This window comes from Mirounga angustirostris, unplaced genomic scaffold (genome assembly GCF_029215605.1).
Source record: "Mirounga angustirostris isolate CCGP_5_RB_7025 unplaced genomic scaffold, mMirAng1.0.hap1 SCAF_11, whole genome shotgun sequence".
In the NCBI taxonomy this organism is placed as follows: domain Eukaryota; kingdom Metazoa; phylum Chordata; class Mammalia; order Carnivora; family Phocidae; genus Mirounga; species Mirounga angustirostris.
Window position 1 is genome coordinate 59,903,908 of NW_026991719.1, and position 12,340 is coordinate 59,916,247.

Here is a 12,340-nt window from a genome sequence, read left to right on the forward strand (position 1 = left end):
TGACCTTTATTACTTTTATGAAAAATGGCAGACACCAAGGAATGATCTGGCATTCTTTAAAAAAGCTTAGAGTAGGGGTGGGCCTCTACAGAGATAGCCCAAGGATGGTCATACTATATATGCTGCCCACTTTAACTCTGGATCATTTAAGTGCTCCCTGGAGCCTATCAGGGGCTGGACCCCTTAGGAGCCAAAAATGAATACTAGTCCAGCTGGTTTAAATGCAATCCAGAAGACCCTGCTGCCTCTGAAATTAGTAACCCAAAGTGCTATATACTTGGCTGCTGCTGAAATGATGAGCCTCTGCTATGAGCTGACTTTTTGACAAGATGTATGTAGCTCCATTGTCTGATAAAAACTCCCAACAAATCTGGTTAGAAAGAAGAGACTCTCCCCATAAGGGGAGAATAATTAGTGTCATGTTGATATTATCTGTGACATGTAACTTATGCGACCCAGTTTAGTTGGGAACCGTTTCAGTCCTGATCCTTTGCAGGGGTGATCACAGACTGGGTAAGCATGTAATTTACCCCAACTGTTTTGAGGAGGATGTACGATGGAATAAACTGCAGGCTTTAAAGGTACTGGCCCCTGGAAAGGACATTTCTACGAGCCTCCCTGACAGGAGTCAGGGCAGTCATCCTTTCCTCCCCTATTTACCTAATCACTGTGTTACCTTAATCACCGAGAGGACCCCCTCTTCTGCTACATGTTCACTCGTGTGGAAGAGCTGGCAGACTCTCTCAAACACTTTCTGAAAGACATCCTTCCCAATTCAGCCTAGTGAGGGGTTACAAAAAGGAAGAAGATTGCTTTCATCATCTATGACCGCCCCATACTCACCTTGCTCAGCCTCCAATGTACTGAAAGACAGTGGCAAGTATTAAAAGGGAAAATGGGTTGGGGGAGTCTAGGTGGCTCAGGCAATTAAGCATCCGACTCTTGATTTTGGCTCAGGTCATGATCCCAGGGTCGTGGGATCGAGCCCCACGTCGAGCGCCACGCTCAGTGCAGAGTCTGCTTGAGATTCTCTCTCTCCTTCTCCCTCTGCCCCTTCCCCAACTTGTGCGTGCTCATTTGCTCTCCCTCTCTCTCCCCCAAATAAATAAATAAAATCTTAAAACAAAAAAAGGAGAATGGGAAGTGGGGAAAAAACACAAGGTGTTGCTTAGTCTAACCTACCCATTTTTAACACAATTTTCATACCGTAATGGAAAAACTTCAACATTTATGATACTTTCTGCTTTTACTCGTTCTTTATTCCTTTGTCTACTCTCACAAGAATGAAAGTTCCACGATGGCAGAACTCTGTTAATATCTAGAATAGTCTCTGGCAACTAGTGAGCACTTAATAACTGTCTAAGGAAGGGAGGAAGCGCTGCATCACAACCATCTCTTCTCTACCCCCAACTGGGGGACCCCCACCCAAACCACCGGCGACTTACCAAGGCTTCCCAACTGCCTCACAAGGACAACCATGGCAATGGTGATTCGTTCTGGCTTGCTGATGAACCCACTGGGCAGGAAGCCTCAATATAAGTGACAGGTAGGTCTTAGTGTTGCTCTTGACCAATGACAAGGTTTCTGGCTGCCCAGGAATCTGCATTTTTAACAGGCATCCCAGGTGATTTTCTGCATAAAAATTTTTTACACCATGAACATTTACTTCGTTGGGCAAGAACCACCTCAGAGGCTATTATAAAAATCTTTCGGTGTGGAATAAAAAACATTTCTGTCTCACACGGCCTCCTTGGACTCAAATGGGACCTAGAGGAAGCACTGGGTAGAAGACACAGTACTGGCTTACATTCAAATCCACTTCCTACATCAACTAGCTATAATCTTGGGCAAGATAAGCAATTCGCCCATCTGCAAAAATGGGAGAATGAAAAAAATGAAAGGTTAGGCTCATTATTTTCTAGTGTAGTCTGAACATTTTAAGACCTTTTTTATTTATACCATGATGGGGAAACTATCAAGTAATCGCCTAATACCTACTAAGACCACCTTCCCTGCCCCTTCCCACCAACTGGGCTAGCCTGCCAAAGCCACTAGCCACTTACCAAGACTTCACAATGATTTGATAACAGGATGTGCAGGATGTTGATCTAAGCCTCTCCCAATTCTCAGGTAACCTCACTGGGCCAGGCGGGGCTCAATATACCTCTTCACCAGTGGCATGGCTTCTGATCACACTTGGGTGTCACCTGTAGGATAGAGAGAAGGAAGAAGAAAGAAATGTTAAGACAGAATAGCCAAGGTTTGAGATACAGCTTCGAATTTACTTTTACCACCTTGGTCAAGTCATCCAGCCCACACCATGGACCTCAGATTTTGCTCTCTTCTTTATCTGGCAGACTGTTGCAATGCCTACAATTATTATTTAGTAAGAATTCATGTATCCATTTTAAATGTGGTAAGTCGGGTACAGAGACACCAAGTAACTGGCTATATCAAAGTGTTAGAACTCAGATATTAACTCATGCTGATCTGCCTAGCTGCCTGCAAGTCTTTCCCTCTTTAGACTTCAATATCCCTACCTCAGAGTGGGGGTAAACTTGATTTCTTAGGGGCCCTTTTCTGTCTGGCAGTTATGACCCTCCATTCTGTAATCCTGGCTAAAAAGAGCTCCCTAAAAGTGGATGAAACCTCCATCTAGTCATTGGATGGCATTTGGTTCACACTAATGAGGAAAGGTATGGGCTCTGGGCCAAGGCCTGTCATTCACAATCTCAACTCCCACCAGGACTCACTTTACCTGTGTGTGAAAGGAATTAAACGTTATCTATTGCCTTATCCGCTGCCCAGGTTATCAAAATGATCAAAGGGAGCTAGGTGAGGCAATGGTTACTCCCCTATCTCCCAAGACTCAACTACTAGGAAGGATTGGGACTCTGAGACCTAAGACCCACACAGGATAAGCCAAAGATCCCCAGGGGTCCTTTCTTTCTAAGAAAGCAGCCTACGCCACAAAGTTTCCCAGTCCCTAGCTGCTTAGCATGAAAAGCAACCCAGAAATCTGGCAATTCAGCAATGGCCCAAAGCCCAAGCTATTAAAATCATTAGATGCTGGCAGTACCAGCAAATGCAACTAGGTTTCCTGTTACCCAGTGAGAGGCAGACAACCCTTGAACCCCAGGAAAATTCAAGGAGCAGTTTCTCAGGGCTCATTTTTAACTACTGCATTCCCCATCAGCAAAAATGTCTTAGAATCTACTACTAATCCTGAGAGCCTGGCAGAAAGCTCTCCCGCTGCAAGTGGGGAAGATTTCACGCTGCCAAGCACTGGGGAAGGGGAGCAGGAGACTTGATGAGTCTGAGCCATCTCTTTACTGGATAAAGTAAAGCAGCTGTTACTAGAGCACGATCCGCACACGTACAAGCAGCAGCTGCCGCCGGCAATTCCTGAGCTTATTACAGCCCAGAGGGACAAGAAGGGGAGAGAAATTTGTACCGGGCGTAATTGGGAAATAAATGGCAAATGTCAGTGTAGACACCTTACCATGAAATGCTGCACTAAGGAGCCAAGAATAGAGTAGTTAGTAGTTAGTACCGCTCTCTGAAGACAGAGATCTTATTTCCATTCCCTTCTCCCACTCCACCTAGCTCTCTTCTAAACTAAACTAAACTAAACTAAACTAAACTACTCCAGTTTCCAGCCCCCTTGCTGCCCAATTTATTCCACTTCTGTTTAGGTCAACAAATTTCAAAATGGAAATACTTTCCATGTTTGTCTAACTGTGAAAGTCATAAATGCACACCGTGAAAAAAGTTCCAGAAATATATTAAGGATGGAAAGTAAAAAAATCCCAGAATCCCAGAAAGTTTAACACTCGGGGTATGTTCTCCCAATTACTTTCACGTACACAAACAAACATGAATTTTTATTTCACAAAAACTGGATGAAAACCATACTATTGCCCTCTAGCTTTTTTTTCAATTAATATACTTGATACATCTTTCCAAGTAAAATATTCGTCTACAAGACTATTTTTACTTTTAATGCCATGTTGTAATATTACATGAATACATCAAAATATATCTACCCAAATGATTACTCATGAAGAGGTAAGTTTTTTTTCCATTTTTTATTGCTATGAACATTGTAAACATTCCCATAACTACATCTTTTAGAATATCCTTAGAATATTTCTTTAGGATTTCTTTAGAATATTTTGGGGTATATCCCTAAAAATGAAACTGCGTGGTCAAAAAGACATACAATTTTTATTCTGCCACATTATATATTACCAAACTGCCCCTACAAAGGATTATACTGAAACTGGATAACCCCACCAACATCAGTATAACATTTTTTTTTTAAATTTGCCCATGTGATAGGTATTAAATGCAACAATACATTTTCAATGATTCAAACATTTATTACCATGAGAATTACAAAGATGAGTACGATACAGTCTCTGCCCTTGAGCTTAAATGAAGGGAGACAGACACAAACAGGTAACGTTTACCATTATCATGTTCATGACGAAGAGAAATTAAGATTTCAGTTCGTGGTTGCTTCCCAAATTGACTCTGCGGCTACTGCTAATAGAAAAGGTCCTAAAGAATATGATTCGACAGTATTCCAAATTAAAAATCCATCTGCTAAAATTCCAAGGAGTTGTGCTAATCCTTAATCACCTAGGGGGCATTCTGATGTGACTTTGTTGTTTTTCCTTCAAGTCTAAGAACCAAGCAGAAGCTGCTCAGAAAACGACCTGTTCCCCTCCCCCCCAGGCAGTGAAGTGAATGAAGTGTAGGGCAATATTTGATTGGAAAGATTCACTGACACTGGACCTGGACTTCCATCTTTTCTTGTCCTACCATTTCCAGTAAACAGTGAGCTGTAGACATTTTCTTTCAGGCGTCAAATGGTTTCTCTCCCTTGGAATCTCACTACCAGGCAGATCTGCTTATACATAGTTAGGCTGCAGTAGTATCCATTCCCACTTGGGAAATACAGATAAGAATAAAAAGAAACTCCTTTTCAGTACCATGTGGGTCAGATACAGATGAGCTCAAAATGGACACCACCACAAGCATTTAAAAAACCTATCCGACAAAGATGGATAATACACAATAAAGCGAATATAGCAAAATGTTAATTGCAAGGTTAATTGTTAACCTCCAGTTGGTAGGTAGATGGATTTTCAATGTACAGTTCTTCAACTTTTCTATACATACACTTAAAATTTTTCACAATAAAATGCTGGGGAAAATCCAACAAGCAGCTTGAAAAACAATGCTGTAAGGGCCTTTCCCACCATTTTACTCCTAGAATGAGACTATCCTATATTCTTTCCTTTTTGTTTGTTTTTTAGATCTAGCTTTCTTGAATTGGACTTGGGAGCTCTCAACTTTTTAATGACATGAAATGAATCACAATACACCCACAGGCAGGTTTCCAAGACAATGTGTGGAAGGTTAGAGAGGGTAAAGGGGAAGGCCCTAAGCTCTTGGAAGTCCAGGCTCCCTAACCGTATGAAGTCTAAGTAAGTGAGTATTTCAGAAATCCCATTTCTTTGTGTATTAGCATTCAGACCCCGTAAACATTTGCCTTGGCCTACCTTTCTGCCTTAGCTCACATTAACTTGTTACTTTCCATATTATCATTGCAAAGACCTGTGCAGGAAGGGGGGGGGGCAAGGGATAAGGCACCAAGGTATGATATGGCCACGGTCTTCAGGTTAGGATTTAACAAAAGGAATTTCTAGAGATGAAGCTCCAAACTTGATGCTGAAGTACATGGTATAACTGACTAACTGTCGGACCCTGGTGGAGGCCTTATAATCAATATAGTTTGAAGTGTGTTCTAGCTGGCCCACCTGTAAAATAGGAAAAAGACCTGTTATAAGCAATAATGAATGAGGTAAATAAATGAGTTTCTGAGACGTTAAAAATATCTTTGGTGAATGGAGAGGCATATGAAACCATCACAGTCGAGTAATGATCCAAAGCTGGGCAGGCAATCTTTTTCGGTAAAGGACAGGCTTTATGGGCCACCAGGTCTCTGATGTAGTCATTCAACATCGCTGTTGCAGGCCGGAAAGGCCTCAGACAAAATATCAACAAATAACATGTGTTCCAGAAGAACTTTATTTGCAAAACCAGGCAGTCCATGGGCTGCATTTGCCTACCCCTGATCTAGAACGTGCAGCCCTACCTAGGAACACCATTTGAAGGATGACCTGAGGAGAAGTGGAAAGGGGATGAGTCTACAGATAGCGAACACTGGGCAGTGAGGATGAGGCTCCTTATCTGGCAGCTACCACCCAGGTCCCACCAAGGAAGAGTGTGTCAGCAGCTGCAACACTAGCAACATCTGTAAATACCAAGGACTGAAATCCAAACACAAAAACAACATTATCTCAGAAAAACTCTTTAGATGCATAACCACAAAGAAATAGCACGTTTCTGACCACATGCATTTTGAATAAACAGTTGACAGTCCAGAGCCTGTGGAGATCACCTTAGCAGGCACACGATAAATGTTTGTTGATGACTCATTCATTTATTCATCCAATAAACATTTACTGAGGCCTACTAATGTGCCAGGCTGGGCTCTGGAGAAGACAATGTCCCTGCCCTCAAGGAGCTTACAGTCTAACTGAGAACACAGGAAGGGAGACAGGCATATACACAGACAATTACAATACAACCTGGTAAGTGCTACAACACTTATCAGGTTGTATTATAATGGCCGATGTAAAATTTCTTTCCAGGGGGCGCTGCTCCAGGCTGCTGCTGGCTGTAACATCAAGAGAGAGAAGGAACAAATTGTAGAAATCAAAGGTTAAAGGCTTTTAGGCTATTTCAAATACCCATGCTCTCCCTAACTCCTGATCAGAGATGGGTTTGGGAACTCCCACGCTTAGGATGGGCAGAGCCATCCTGTTAAGGATCTTCTCAACGACCTCCTCTACAATACAAGCTCTGTTGTTTTGTTTTGCTTATTATACATCTGTCAACCTCCCCCACACACGCAATAAGCCTCGTTTAACATCTGCAACTAACAAAATGCTGAAAAATGGGGGCTAACGACTACCTGGATTAACCCAGTGTAACTGGACAGCAAAAAGCAGTAAGTAACAAATCACTTGGCACCTCTAAATCCTATAATCCCTACCCTTCACTGAAAAAGTAAAAATTAGAATGTTATTAAATATATGAGATAGTACAGAGCCCATGTATTGGGAATGATAATTTAGAGAGGTTTACTTAATAAAATTAAACAGATTCTCTGAACCACAAATAAAAGACCCAGTTTCAGGAAACCTTCTAAGACACCTCACCCCAAAACCTTTAAGAATATCTATTCTAAATTACCCAATCATAAATAACAAAATAAATAAGAAAAATGAAACAAGGAGGTAATACACTCTTCCCAACCACTTTTCAACATTGAGTGATAGTAAGAGACTCCTTGAAGAGAGATTACTAGTGTTAACTAGTCATTTGGTTCAGATGGTTTTATACAAAGACAGGATGGACTTTTTCCTGTGTCCCATACCGTTCCTAATAAGGCCTAGGGTTTTAATGGCTCTTCCGTCTCTGCACCAGCAAACTGAGCTGATGACATCAACAGATTGCTGCCATTTACACTGAGATCCCCGTCTTGGGACCCAATGTCTCCGAGGCCACTTTTATATGCTTAACATGCTATTTCCCCCTAAAGTCATCATATTGCTCTTGCCTACACTGTTCCATTCTGCCACTGTCAGCCCACACTCACAATGCCTTCTCAGGTGTTGCAGTTTGTTCCTCCTAGCATTTTACACCTCCAAAGAGCTTAGTGTTATCTATAAATGTGGACATTACACTATGTACATATCCTCCTCCAGATCACTCCTAAGTATTCAAAATAAGATCAGTCCCAGAATGGATGGGGGAGAGGGCTCTATTGTTTTGTGTCTTGTCTAAGTTGGTTTCTTATTAGGGACAAAATGTTGCCATGTCTTCTTTCCACACCCATAGCCAGGACGTACCAATGCTATGCGGCACTCAAGAGTGCTCTCTTTTTAAATAAAAAGACATGGCTATCTATTTAAAGGACAGACAAATGTTATCTCAAAATGGCTACCAAGAATCTGACATGTATCCCACGAAGCAGTTGTCCTTGGAATCACAAACATTTCTTAAGACTCAATGGCAACATATACCGGGAGTGTATGTGCAACAAATCGCATTTGTCATTTGCAATAAATAACAAGGGATAATAGATCCTTTTACAGCACACATAATAGAGAGCTCTTACAAATACATAACATTCAGACCCAAATCGAATAGTTCACAAAGAGAAGAGCTAATAATTAACATTTGAGAATCCAGCCTCACCAGGAATCAGAGAAATGGATGGTAAAACAAAGATACCATTCTCTTACATATAAGGTAGCAAAAAAGATTTTTCTAAATACCTAAATAACTGGGTACAGAAAAAATGACATAATTTTTTCGAATGTTACTATAGCAAGTCTTTACAACGTTCAAACTTTTTGATGAACGATTCTAATTCTGGAAGTCTATAAAGAAATAACTCAAAATAGATAAACAATAAAAACTAAATGAAAATGAAAAGACATTCATTACATCATTTAAAATACTGAAAATTTAAAAATATTTCCAGACATCAAGGTATCATGAAACCATTATATGACAATTGCAAGAATGTTTAACGTGGAAAAATGCATGTTATAATGTTAAACTCAAAACCCAACATAAAATAGTACAAATATATGATCAACTGTAGAAAAATGCAGGGAATGAAAAGACGCGAACACATTTATAAACACTGGGTTATCTCTGGGTGGTGAAATTACAGATCCTTTTTCCGCAAACTTGATGGTTACCCTCAAACAAAGCTACAATGAATATTTACCAAATTTCTAGATTGAGAGAACTATTCAAAATTAAACGATGGGAGAAAAATCACAAAACAGAAGATAGAGATCTGACCACTTGCTTTCGAATCTCTAACCCCAAATTTAAAAACAAAAATTAAAAGGCAAACAATAACCTGGAATATGTAACACTGCAGAAATTCGAGTAATAGCCTTAATTTGAAGAACACTTTCAAATAGGTAACAGTAACAGTAAACTAAAACTGCAACAGATAAATCAGTATAAGACCTGAACTAACATCACATGAAAGAAAATGAAACTGCTAAGAAGTATATGGAGGAAAAAGGAGTCCAAACTCCCTAATAATCAAAGAAATGCAAAATTAAAACAATACTGCTTGTTATCCGTAACATATAGTTTTCAAAACAAACACGACTCAATGCTTGTGAGTAAAAACTGGTACGACCTTTTCAGAATGAAATCTGTCAATACATAAGGAGTGTTAAAAACATTGACAGTAATTGCACTTCAGTGAATCCATCCTAACCAATAGTAAAAGAAATGCACGTATTTTCAGTCTTTTATTATAAGAAAAAAACAAGAACCTTTCCTTTACTATTGGACATTTGTATTAACACACCGAAATATTAATAATGGGTAAGAAAAAAAAATCTCTACTGCAGCAAAAGACCGCTGTCCCAAAGCATTTGACCAGATCTCAAATCAGGCAAAACAAGAAGGGTGTGTCCAGCCTGCCGCAGTCGGCCATTTTAAACCCTCTGCAGAACAAAAAGCATAGAAGACAAGGGTAGATAAGGATGGCCACCCCGGTAGGCTCCAAATCAACAATTCTTTACTTTTTGTCTTCTACAGCTGTAACCCTGTACAATGCACGGAGTAAAAAGCAGCCAAGAGCAAACAGGTCTCCTTTCTTAAACAGCACAGGTAAATTACAAACAAAATCTGAAATCATAAAAGAAGGGTCCTTTAAATTTTGAACCCTCACTTCAGGGGAATAAAGCATAATGTTTAAGAGCACAGAATTATGGAGTCACACAACCTGGATAAAAATCCAGTTTCGGCCATTCAAATGGATGTAAAGCCTTGGACAAACCACTTAATCTTGTGTCCCCCACATTTCTCATTTGTAAAATATGAATAATGGTACTGCTATTTCTTAAGATTGTCGAGAGTACTAAATGAGTTAGGGCACATGTAAAAGCACTTAGACCAGTACCTGGCATTATAGTTTTAAGTGCTACAGACGTTTAAATATAATTACTACTATAGCGAAATGGGCTTAGAGAAGGAAAAGGACCAGTATGAGATCACAGCTAGGATTACTGGGCAAGAACGGTCTCTTCTATTTTGAATCCTGTGCCCTTTGTGCTACATATTTAAGTGATAAACTATTAGTTTTAGCGATTTACAGTAGATCCTCACTGAAGCCCTCTGAGATCCACGACAAGTACGGCTACCTCAAAAAACCTTCTCCCTAGGCTAAAGTTTTACAGAAAAAAATAATTTGGAGGAAAGGTCACCTTCATACTATCATTACCATTTGCCCAAAGCCTAGGTTTAAAGTGTAACAAGCACTTGGAAACACAGCCAAATCCTCACACCAATATTCTGCAGTGGGGGACATCAAGAGCTTCTGCCTAACATTAACAGTAGATTCTAACAATACCGCAATCACTGTGTTCTGCTACTCTGATGGGATGAGAGAATGTGTCCAGAGCCGAGTACAGCGGCCCAAAGTCTGACAGAGAGCCCTCCAAATGTGTATTGCCGGAATGTGGCCTAGCTCCAGTGGTCCCATTTTACCCATTTCCTACACACAGCCAGCTGCCGAGACCTTTTGGACAGTCATCATCGCCTCGGCATTTTCAAACCCATGTATCAATAGGCCAGTGAAAGGCTAAGATTCTGGGTTAATTTCTCGTGGATTTGGCCACAGCCTAGGACATCTCCCGCTCGGCAGATGCCCTCACCCAACCAGAAAGGCAGATTCTACTTCTCTGCAGGGCCCCCAGCCCAAGACGGCCAAGCAAAGACAACTTACCTCCCCCCTCGCCATTTTGCAATCTTAATTACACCTACGGCGCGCGCCTCCCCTCCCCGTCATTCTGTCTGAAATACGCTTGCGCTCCTCTCTCCTCCTAAAGCCAACCGTCACAATGTCGTCTCAAATACGCATGCGCGCCTTCACTTTCCCTCCCAACTGCCGCGGCCAACTGTGTACTAGAAACTTTGCTTTCTTAGCTACGCTTTCGACACCGCCCCCGCCCCGCAACGCCCCAAGCTTGCGCGTGCTTACCTCCCACTCTCCCCAACTGGGGCCCCTTCCCCCTCGCCTCAGGCCTTCTCAAACATACGTGCGCGATCCCGCGCCTCCCCAACCCCTCAAACACACATGCGCACCAAGGCCGTCCTCTCCAATTCCCTGCCCTCCCTCCTCCGCTTCTTGTACACATGCCTGACGCCATCTGGACGTGTTTCTCGCCATAGCTGTGCCCCACTACTCAAGGAGAGACACCACGAGCATCTCCTAATGGGAGTTACGTGTGATACACTAGGGAAGTGGAAACACTGCAGGTGACCGCAGAGAGCAAATGTAGATGGGATCCGCCCCGGCCCCCAGGGAGGAGCTGGAGTACCCTCAGACTCCGTTAGTAAGACCCACCACCCGGAACAAAGGCAAAGAAAGCTCTCCTAATTGGATGAGCCTAGTACTAAGGCCCATCCTTTAAATACACCTTCTGCTACGTAAGAGGAACCCCAAATCTTTAAACAGAACGTCATGAAAACAACGGCGCTCATGTGCCTCAACCCTGATTAGAGTCTGTATCCTTTCACAATGGGAAGTAAACGCTCAACATCCTTTGGTAGGCTTGACACCCATGCTGTCCCCCACTTTCTCCTCTCGTGAACCGGGAGAATACACAGATCAAGAATCCCTCCGTCCCGAGTTCCCTCCCCCGCCCTCCATGTTCTTCTCCTACCTCCTGGCTGAACCGAGTGTCGTAGCGTGAATTCTCAGCGCTGGCCGCCGCAAGACAGGGTAGAGGGAGCGGCGGCACAAAGTCCGCGGATCTAGGGTGGCTGCACAGGCCAAGGTAGAACTGGACAGGCGAAAGAGAACCAGGGGCGCCTCCAGCCGCAGCGAGGACGCCAGTCAAAGCACGGCCTCGCCGGGACCGCCGCAGTATGCTTCTGGCGCATGCGCGCAGTACGCCCTCTTCTCTCCACCCCCACCCATTACCGCCTTCCAGAGGTTAACCCTCGGGCCTTCTTCACCTTTTCCCCGGGGCCCAGGGCCCTAGCCCATCCTGCTTCTTCCACCGCTCCTCCCCTTGGTCTCACCGGCCTCCATCACCAGCCCTTCTGCAGCCCATCCTTCCTTCGTCAATCCCATTCCTGTTCTTAGCTCACCATTTCCTTGCCAAGTCTCCCCGTTGGCTACCTTTATTTGCTCTTTGTGTTCTTTTCGTTGTTGTTG

The 12,340-nt window shown here is 42.6% G+C and overlaps 1 long non-coding RNA gene across 11 annotated transcripts in view; it reads right to left on the reverse strand.

Annotated features, from left to right (window-relative positions):
• The window catches only part of LOC123847856 (uncharacterized), a 56,341-nt gene extending 44,278 nt beyond the window's left edge, over window positions 1-12,063 (reverse strand). For 6 of the 11 annotated variants that reach the window (XR_006791624.2, XR_010406192.1, XR_006791616.2 and 3 more), the window contains exons 1-3: window positions 11,844-12,062; window positions 2,064-2,207; window positions 1,446-1,632 (exon numbers count right to left, since the gene is read on the reverse strand). This is a non-coding gene — a long non-coding RNA (uncharacterized LOC123847856). Of the gene's footprint in view, window positions 1-676; window positions 781-1,445; window positions 1,633-2,063; window positions 2,208-10,903; window positions 11,029-11,843 lie in introns of those variants that run through there. The other 5 variants (XR_006791617.2, XR_010406189.1, XR_010406191.1 and 2 more) reach the window with 4 other exon arrangements.
• Between the last annotated feature and the right edge of the window lie 277 nt (window positions 12,064-12,340).